Below are 10529 nucleotides of genomic sequence, written 5' to 3'. Positions count from 1 at the left end.
GGCATGCAACGAGCTCAGCGCCTGGCAACAAGTTAGCGCAAAGTATTCTGGGGCATTGGTTATATTAGAAACGCCACCCTGAGACTGGAGTCATAAATATTCACATGAAGTAACAGATTGTTACGCAGCTTCTGCTTTGATGACGGTCGTTATCCGTTATTAAGACATGAGTTATGAAGTAAATGGAGCTGGGAATCTGTTATGTCAATTGTTAGACTACTGCAACAACAATAAAAAAAAATTATCTTCAATGAAGTGCTTAAACTTTTAAGGGGTTTACATTAATTTTATTTATGCTGTACAGCAGACTATTCTGAGACAATTTACAGTTAGTTTTCTTTTCTTTTTTTTAAATTTGAGGTTATTTAACTTTTTATTCAGCAGCTCCCCAATAATGAGCAATCTTGTTGCCAGGTTACCTTAGAAATCACTGATTTGCGTAAGAGACTGGAATATGCGTAGAAGATGGCTTTGCGACTAATACAAAGTAGCAATAACAATAAATGTGTAGCCGTACAGAGCATTTGTTTTTTAGACAGGGTCACTGAAAGAGTCAGAAGAACAAGGCAAATAAAAACTATAAAAAAGAATGTCAATTGATTCTATAACATACTAAAAGTTCACCAAACCACCCATAAGGGCAAGACCAGACGTGGCGTTTTTACGCTGGGTCTTTAAAAAAGCTCTGTTGTACGTAAATACGCCACTGGAACCACACGTGACCGGCAGCATGCGTTTTTCATGATTTTTTTAGCACGTAGGTTTCTTTTCCCAGCATGCATTTCTCGTTGTTCTCGTTCCCCATAATTCCGCTTGCTGGAAATAGGAAATAGAAACGTTATTTAGGAATAGAAATGCTATTTACACGCAAAATGGAGCAGGAATGATCGTCAGTATGCAACATAATTACGTCACCAGCCTAATACACCATAAAAACCTATATGCGTCATTTATTTGCGAGAATTTGGATGCCATATTTAAAATATGCTGCATATTTACGTAAAGTGTGGTTTCAAAGTCTATCGATTTGGTAGTTTCTCTACGTATGCCGTTTCTGCTGAAAAACTGGCGTCCCGTGGCAGATTTCAGCTTGCAAGCACCCTGTGAGAATTGCCATAGTGCGTTTTCCAACGGAGCTTTTTTAACAACGCAACGTAAAAACACCACGTCTGGCCTTGCCTTAGGATACAGCCAAATGTTGAGCAGGCATCACAAAACTGTCAACTCTTACACAGTTACACAATACAAGCAAAAACACAGCTGAAAAATAGTTCCTGTAATGACGATTACTCATGGAAATGTCAGAAAGTTGAATAAAATGACAATCTGATATTGCTAATTTGGCATGCTTTCTGTTTCAAAGGCAATTTTTTCTGGAAACCATATAAATGGAAGGAATAGGGCTGCCACTTTTCTGGATTTCTCTGATAATAATGTGCATCAGGCATCATTTTTACTGGTCAGCAGGCTGGTAGAATACTGGTGAGGTCGAAACCCTAGAAACAAAAGGCTAACAAAAAAGTATTAATAAACAAATATAGATACAGCCAATTAGCATTTTAAATTAGAGACAGAGATACAGGTTTTACTAGACAAAATTGAGGAAGTCCCAAACACAAGCAAGGCTACTCGCATTCTAATCAAGACCTTGCTCTTTTACTCAAAGAAACAAACAAACAAACAATTCTCTCGCACTGGATGGGGCAAAAAACACCCTCAGTGTAAAAATGGAGACAGTTAGCAAACACAGTACTCCCTCTATACAAACTTACCTGTCAAAAAAGGGTTTCAAGACACACGTGTAGAGCTGAATCGTCAGATATACAGGTAGAAACAATGGAATTTTACCTGTATCTAATATCGGTCGGCTCTTTATCCACCATACACACACCGAATATCGCACAAAACTGTACGTCTATGGCCACCTTAAGCCTGGGAAAATACAAGAAAGTATGTGGACCATGGCTAACACAAGAGGGACTAGACCTAGAATAACTCAACGACAAACTGGGAAACATCTGAAAGCAGTGCCCCCCCCACACACATTGCTAGGCTTGAGTGTATGACATAACTATTATGTATATGTTTTGTTGCTGTGTTGAAAAACAAATAAAAATCCTTTTGGAAAAAAAAAATAGACTGCTTTCATTAGCAATTGTTTCTACAAATAACTTTAAAAGCACTAAAAAAAATAAGTGTATTGGAAAGTTGCTTAGAATTATGTTTTATTTTATTAGGCAAAATGTTATTTTGGGGTTGACTTGTCTTTTAATGATGAACATGTCATATAGGTATCCTGTAGACCTCCAGTTAGACTGCCCTGAACTAGAAAGGATCTTGGTCAGAGAACCTCCTGTTGGTGCAGGTACTTAGTTAAATAACTTTGGTCCCTCCATAGTTCCACCTAGAAGTACAGTTTAAACCCCATTAAAAAGTCCCCAAGTGTATGTATTAGAACTGTGAAAGGTACTGAGGCTGTAAGGCAGATACTTTTATTGAGTCTTTTGAGCATACACCTTTTTTTCTAGCATAGGGTTTTGCACAGACCCTCTCAGACTGCAGGTAGCCTGACATTTTGGCTTCAAGACAGATCACTCGACCCAATATTTATTTAGGTCTCCCTTTACTCATTGTTAATAATACATAAAATATTGTCATAAAAACACTTCTATAGTGTTGGAAGAATATCCAAAACAGTAAATCAATGGTCAACCCAAATTTGATCATGGCTGGTATCTATACTGGGCCTCAATCCTACCTGCAGCTTTGAATTCATTACTGAGGGAAGTGAGGACAACCTCACAGTTTGAGAAACTATGATCTAGCAAGATCAACCACCATTATACTGTACACATACCATATTTGTATGCCACAAAGACTAATGTATAGACTAAATAACTAATGGGTAGTGCATTGGGCATCACTTTCACAGACTAGGCTGGTAAAATATCACCCAGATGGCAGATCTAATAATTAGGAGGTATGATGATATTGTTCCTGGTGATGAGGATCTTTTAAAACTGGCTCCTGAAACCAATAGAACTTTCATTGGAAAGCTAAACCAAGCGTTATAGGATATAAATCTTCATGGGAACTTCTTCCCACTGGTCCTGCCTGGGACCTCACAAGCTGTAGTTGTGAATTTATATGGTAGCAAAATAAACAATGGCTAGAGACCTCGGTTAATATCAAACTAGGAAAACACAAGCTACACTGGATAATGATTAATAAAAAAACGCAGCAGTGTATCAAATGACACATATAGAACATTACAACAAAAATCCTGGTTATATTTACGGCACCGTATGTTTTGTGTGAACCCAGTTTCCAGTAAGGATTACAGCTTTTCCAGGAGCAAGGGGTCAAAATGAATCCACTTTTGGGACAGATTATTAGAGTTGCACTATCCAATATTTGTAAATATAGAATAAATTATGTGATTATTATTATTTGTCACATAATTTATTCTATATTTACAAATATTAGACTCTGTGCGACTGTCTTTTGGATATTTTTAAACAAATTGTTATTCATGAAGTTATTCACGTGACATCCATAACTATTGGACTTGCAATTGGCAATGGTGATGTGTTAGGAGGTGCGGATACCAAAAATATTGTGTACTACATCAGTACTGAACCATCAAATGGGCAGTTAAACAAGAACATTTTCTGTAAATCTATAGGGATGTGGTGTTGTAGCCCATTATTTAGTAAAGTCCACCTTTACCTCCTAAGGACAAGCTTACTAGTTTCTGAAACATTTTTGTCAGGTGCACTGTCCCCTACTGACTCTTTAGTGCGTGTAAGCGCCACATCACGGACAGCATGTGCCACGTCACTCTCCTGAGTGCCACATCAGCACATTTACATTAGTATGATTGATCTATCTTGGCAGACAAGTTGCTTATCATTGCTGGTATAATATTATGTCCTTCGTCCTGTTAAAGTTGGAAGAAATTCTAGAACAGTAAATAACTGTTCCTCCTTAATTTTACCCTTATGTTGAATGCCCTAGGATATCTATGAATGAAGACTTCAACGTAAAGGAGAACTAAAGCCTAACTAAAGAAGTAGGCTAGAAATGTTATACATTATGTTTTGGGCTTCTGTACCAGCCCAAGGCAACCACAGCCCTTTAGCAGTAAAGATTTGTGTCTCCAAAGATGCCCCAGTAGCTCCCCATCTTCTTTTCTGCTGATTCACTGCACATGCTCTGTGCTGCTGTCACTTACTGAGCTTAGGGACCCACTCACAATATACATTACACATAGAATAGAAATGTCACACTATAAGGCTGATTAGTAATTAATACAGATAATTACTACATGGCAGCGCAGAAACCAATGCAATTAGCATCAGAATTTAATAATCAGCCTGGTAGCATCACCTTATGTTAAAGGCCAACGTCATTTTCTGCTTGATAATTTGTGACAACCCCTAAGCTTAACTTCTCAACAGCTGCTCAGAGCCCACTGAGCATGTGAGTGTCACAGACACTTTCCAAGATAGTGACCCCCTGTCACAAGTTTGAAGTCCTGGATCATTGCTGCTATTGACAAGCTGAAACTTTAGGCTGGTGCAATAAATTAAGATATCAGTTAAGGAGACTCCTCGGCCATGTAAGTGGAGTGGTTGACAGATCATCCTGTGAATCAGTTAGTGCAGGTTATTGGACATGTTTGAAATGTTCAACCACCTGCAGCACTATATATACCACTTTTCATTCATCCAGGGTCATTCTGCGAGTGCAACACATGGGGGCAGCAGCCTCATAACAATCAAATAAAATGTGGAAAAAGGAACCACAATTCAAACACATTTCTTTTCTTAGCCTAGAGAAATGTTCAAACATTTTAACCAAAAGATAAAAAAGGCAAATTGTTGCTTTATATTACCACTGTTTATGGTTGTTGTTACTGGCCAAACTGCCTGACCAATCTGGGCTGTATTGCCAGTAATAGCGATAATGATAGCTACTGTATGTATACATGTCTATGGGATTGCTATAAATGCCAGTTATTGGTTTGTTCTCTATAAGAGATACACAATGTTTGTATGTAATGGTTACGTTAAGGCTAGGCTGGATCTTTGTGGTATGAATCTTATTTGTAAAATGAGATTTAATTAATGTATAATTTTCGCTGAAATTTTCTTTTTGGTGCTTTTTTTCCACCACAAGGCAATAATAATTGGTCACTTATCCTACAATAATCTCCATCAAGGATCACATTTGCACTTTCTTGATGTAATTGAAATAAGATCAGGCCAAATAGCCCATATACCAACTGACTCAAGCTAAGCACATTGCTTTTATCTTAAGGTATCTGGCCCTTGGGATAAAGCCCAGTTTGCTCGGAGAACAATTATAACATTTGTTACTGTTCAAATGCAGAATGCAGAATAAGGAGGAAAAGGGCTATTTCCCAATGATGCTGCCCCTTTAAACCAGTGTTACTCAGTTCCCCTTTATATCAAGTACCTTCTGTATTCCAGATTTTCCTTCCAAGCGCTCAGATCAAATGAAAGTAATAGGAAACTACATCAAAGCTGTAATAGGTCTTCATAAGTAATTGCTGTCATGCATCAGCTGACTACCCTCTGCACCCAGTCTGTACTCCTTTCTGGGACTAAAGCTTTATCAAAGGGATACCGACACATTTTTAATACTATTTGGATGCAGCGCTGTACAGTTGGCCCTGCAGTGCTATAAATAGCTATAAATGACTTTATTTGTATATTGATTAAACTCGATTCTGTTGTCCTTCTCTAGAGGGGGATTCTGGGCACCTGTAATCACCCCCTGCACCCCCTATATGGCTGAAGGTTATATCGACTGCATATAGGTCTGCTGTATTTGAGGGTGGGTATATATCTGTTTCTAAGCGTCCCCAAATCAACACTAATTAATTTTCTGCAACAAACAGGATGGAGGTACAGGTATGTACTCCGAATTTTGATTATTTTATCCAAATAATCCAAATTTTTAAATGATTTCCTTTTTCTCTGTAATAATAAAACAGTACTTTGCACTTGATCCAAACTAAGATCTTAGTATCCATGGTAATCCTACTCAGTAAAATAAATTGTTATTATTATTACAGGCATGGGATCCGATATCCGTAAACCCGTTATCCAGAAAGTTCCAAATTAAGGAAATTATAATCAAATAATCCAAATTTTTAAAAATGATTTCCTTTTTCTCAGTAATAATAAAAAAGTACCTTGTACTTGATCCATTCTAAGATATAATTAATCCTTATTGGAAGAAGAACAAACCTTTTGGATTTAAGGTTTAAAGGAGAAGGAAAGGCCTTTTTACTTGGGGGTGCCAAAAGTTAGGCACCCCCAAGTGATTGTTTACCATATATACTATATATAATATATTTTATACTGGGTCAGTGCTCCTATCAGAAGAAAACTGTACCAGTCCGGGGATTCTTCCAGCGAGCCCCCCGGAGCTTCCTTTTTTCTTTTTCTTCTTCGTTTCCCGGGGCAGATGCATGCGCAGTAGAACGAAATTGCAGACTTCTTTGTTAAAGTTTGGCTTTTCGCTTTACTGCGCATGCACAGTCGCGCAAAGAAAAACGAAGCCGGAAGCTGATCGCTCCTTGGTGCTCGCTGGGAGAACCCCGGGCCGGTGCAGTTTTCTGCTGATAGGAGCACTGGCCTGGGGTGTGAGGTAAGTAAATAAAATCACTTGGGGGTGCCTAACTTTTGGGGTCTTCTGTACATGATAATCCTCACTTAACTATTTGCATGCTAATCGAATCTCCAGTGTAGAATACATGTGCAGTGTCAGACTGGGGGGGGGGCTGGGGTTCATTGGGGCCTCAATCATGGGGCCCCAACACACTCTGGTGCCAAAACCTTCTCCTGCGCCACCTTCCTTTCCATTGGAGCTGTGATCATGGGGAGAACAGTAATAGTATGAGGTGGGGAGAGGGTTTGCCCACCAGGACCAGGGCCCACCTGGTTTTTTTCTCCAGTATCCCATCAGCTCAGTCTGACCCTTGTACATGAGGCATAAATAAGACTGGGAATGAAAATAACACATATACAAGTAACCTTTCTTAGCCTAGGCCTGACATATTCCTGGTGGTGGTGGGTTCCCTATCAGCCATACCACACGTGCTTCTATACATATGTGTCCCTCAGGCTCTTTTTCGGAGTCCATCCCAGATGCGCAAGCCTTTGAAGCAAACATAGGGTGAGTCAGTGTTGCATATGAATCCAGACAATTCCCTTTGAGCAGCGTCCAGCACTTTACTCTCGCAGCTGCTTTGTTACGGAGCTCCAGACGTCCTGTTAACATGAAAATTCTGTTCATGTTCTATTTGCACTTATCTCAAACTCTTAGGATCAGTGTTCCAGGATCTCCAGCACAGAGCATGTGTGTGTGTGAGAACAATATGTATATCACAGACTGCACTTATTATAGCACAAGTAGATAATTTATGGAACTGAGAAGTTTATTTTAACCTGAAGGGCTGCTGTGGACTTCAGTATTCAGAGTTCTTTGCATTGGCCCAGTGACACGCATTCCCAGGCTCCATCATGTGCTCTCTCTGGACGTGCCACGCACTGATTATTTGGAGCCAGCTCTTTTTAATGTCTATAACAGCCACACAAGTGCTCTCCCACAGCTGAGACACTCAATAAAGGGTTTAAGGGACATAAATACAGTAAATGCTTATCTAACCCACTGCATTGATCCTGATATGCAGCTTGCAGCTCTTTCAGCTGTAGGTCTCATGGCAGAGACCTGTATTTCAACCTTGAATAAAGTGCTGTCTACACATGGACCCTGAGCTGTAACCCCTAACTGACTATACAGTCCCATTTTGCTTGAGCAGTAATGAACAGGCCAATGACTGTTATTACATCTATCCCTTAATATAAGATTTGTACACCAATGTGGATTACGAGTGCCTGATTATTTAACGCAAATACACTAAAGCAGAATTAAAAAGCTTGGATGGCTTCTTAATACCACTCCACACTTTTTTTTATGGCGCTATCCTGGTTTTACATACCATTTACTTTCCTTTTAATTAGGAAGTAATTTTACCCTTTACTTTGGGAACAATTAAATCAGTATATGGACTGTCTGAACTAGGTTTATTACCAGTAACCGTTTATGATTTTTAAAGTGTAAGAATTGTGGTTTTATTGGGTGGGTATACATTTTACAAATTAGAGAAGGCTGGCCAGCCAAGTTTTAATTGTGGTAATGTGATCAATAAACAGCATAACATCTTGGTACTAATGTGTGGATTCTATATTCATATGCGCAGGTAGGGTAGGCAATTAGGTGTCCCCATTCTCTACAAACCCCCGATCGTATACATCAGAAAAGGCCCAGACTTCCAATCTGTGGATTCTGGCAAATGGCCGACAGGGCTGCTGTAAGATGCCATAGACCTTCACTGTTTATTGGCAGGTGGGGAGGCTGTTTGGACCATTGTGCTTTCCAACTGACTGGCCCACTGGCCAAATAAATGGAGAGCATTCTTGGGATCACACATGGTATGGCTGCATTTCTGTTGTTCCAGTTGGAACCACATGATGTAAATAATAGCTGTAGCACCTATTAACTCATCTACCAGTGCACCATGAACTAGCCAACATGTTTCAATGGCACATTTTAAAACCTGTCCTATCCCTGAACCTACCAATATCCATATACACAGATTTTAGTTGCCATAAAGGACCAGCGTCAACTAGCAGTTAGGCAGGTTATATATAGACTTAAAAGGTTAATTTTGATGGATATGTGTCTTTTTTCAGCCTAACTTACTATGTTACCACTTAAACCTCAAACAGACATCACAAAGCAGAAGAATTAAATCAGTTATTACACAGAATATATGCAGAAACATCAGTGAAATATTCTGCTAGGGCTGCATTTTAAAGACACGCTAATTAAGTGCCCACATTAGAAGTTGAAAACCTGTAAAAATAATATTTCTGCTTATATATTTATCTACGTGTATTAAATATAGTGCGTGGCATCGAAACTGTTTATGGAATGTTAAGCTGCATTCCGCACTTCTGTCACTGGTCCCCAAATGCTGTTATTACAATTATGACTTAAGCTGTTATAACTTTAACATTTTATGACCATTTACAGAAAATACTGAGCAAAAAAATGAATTCATCTTCGTTACCCAGATTACCGAAATACCATATGTGCAGACGTGTATCATGTGCTTTGGCAACTATTGGTCCAAAAGTGAAAGGTGTGAATTCTGGTTTTCAAACTGGATTTTTCCTTAAGCTGCAGCGCTAGGATTTTTCTAATGGTCTATATAAGAAAACAGTACTGCTATGGAGCAGACAATATTCTGCATTCCACTTGTTACAGAACTACAACTCCTAACAACCCCCAATAACCCTAAAAGATGCATAAGTGCAAAGGGCATAATCTCAATAGAATGCAACACAAAGAAAAAAGGGAGGGAAGTTTGCCCAGATCTAGTGTCCAACAGCAACCAATTAAAACTCTTGTTTCATTGTTTTAATTGCAACAGACCAGTAAGTGCAAACTGCCAGGCCATTGATATGATACCACTGGGGCAATGTAATAAAAGTAGCAAAGAGCAAAACAATTTGCACAAATAAGAATAAAAAAAATCACATTTCGCAATGTAATATTCTTCTGTAAACTGTTATTGCATCACAGATTTTAATTACACACTGCCCACTAGAAGTGCTTGAAGGTGTCCTAATCTTTTGGAGCAACATAACAACTTCAGTAAGAAGTTTTCATTACATTCTCTGCGCACTGGCACAAACTATAAAATCCGCAAACCTTCTTCCACTATCAGAAGAGGTCGCTAAACAGTTTTCTGGGTTTGTGAAAGCTATATTAAATTAGTGTAAAGGAAAATTTGTTTGCACAAAGGCATACCGGTAACTTTTTCGCATCGTGAAAAAAAAATTCTGTTATCAACTTTTATTACATTCCCCCATTAATGTGATTATTTTTAATCACATCCAGGAGTGTATCTCACGTCTCCTTTTTACTGTTATCATGTGACACATTCAGATATTCAAATAAAGTGACGTGCAAGAGGATGGGCACATAAAGGCCAGTAATTAATAAGAGTGATCACAATTAGAGGGTATGCATCTCATATTTATGGGTGAAAACACACCGTTGTGTTTATGGCATCACCATATCAAGCAGAACTGGTAGTGTAGCTTTCTGAGAAGAGCACAAATCCATGCACACAGGCCATCATTGTGACTTAACCACTGGTGACCCAATAAGATTAATAAACAGAGTAAAGATAATGTATGTTAGAAAGCAGACCCATTGCATAAAATATATGTTGGCATTTAGCCGAATCCCAAACTGAATTCTGATATGGCATGATCTTCTCTGCGAAATAATCAGAAAAAGATTAGAACAAACATGTGAGATCTGTTTTAGAATGGATTGTCCCATGTAATTAAACATAGTTGAAATGCCATTTACTTTTCAGTTTCCCAATTGAGATCATGTAATCTCTTCTGGAACACCTT

Source organism: Xenopus laevis, chromosome 4S, assembly GCF_017654675.1.
Source record: "Xenopus laevis strain J_2021 chromosome 4S, Xenopus_laevis_v10.1, whole genome shotgun sequence".
Lineage (NCBI taxonomy): Eukaryota > Metazoa > Chordata > Amphibia > Anura > Pipidae > Xenopus > Xenopus laevis.
The sequence above is the reverse complement of the archived record's forward strand: the minus strand, read 5'-3'. Positions refer to the sequence as shown.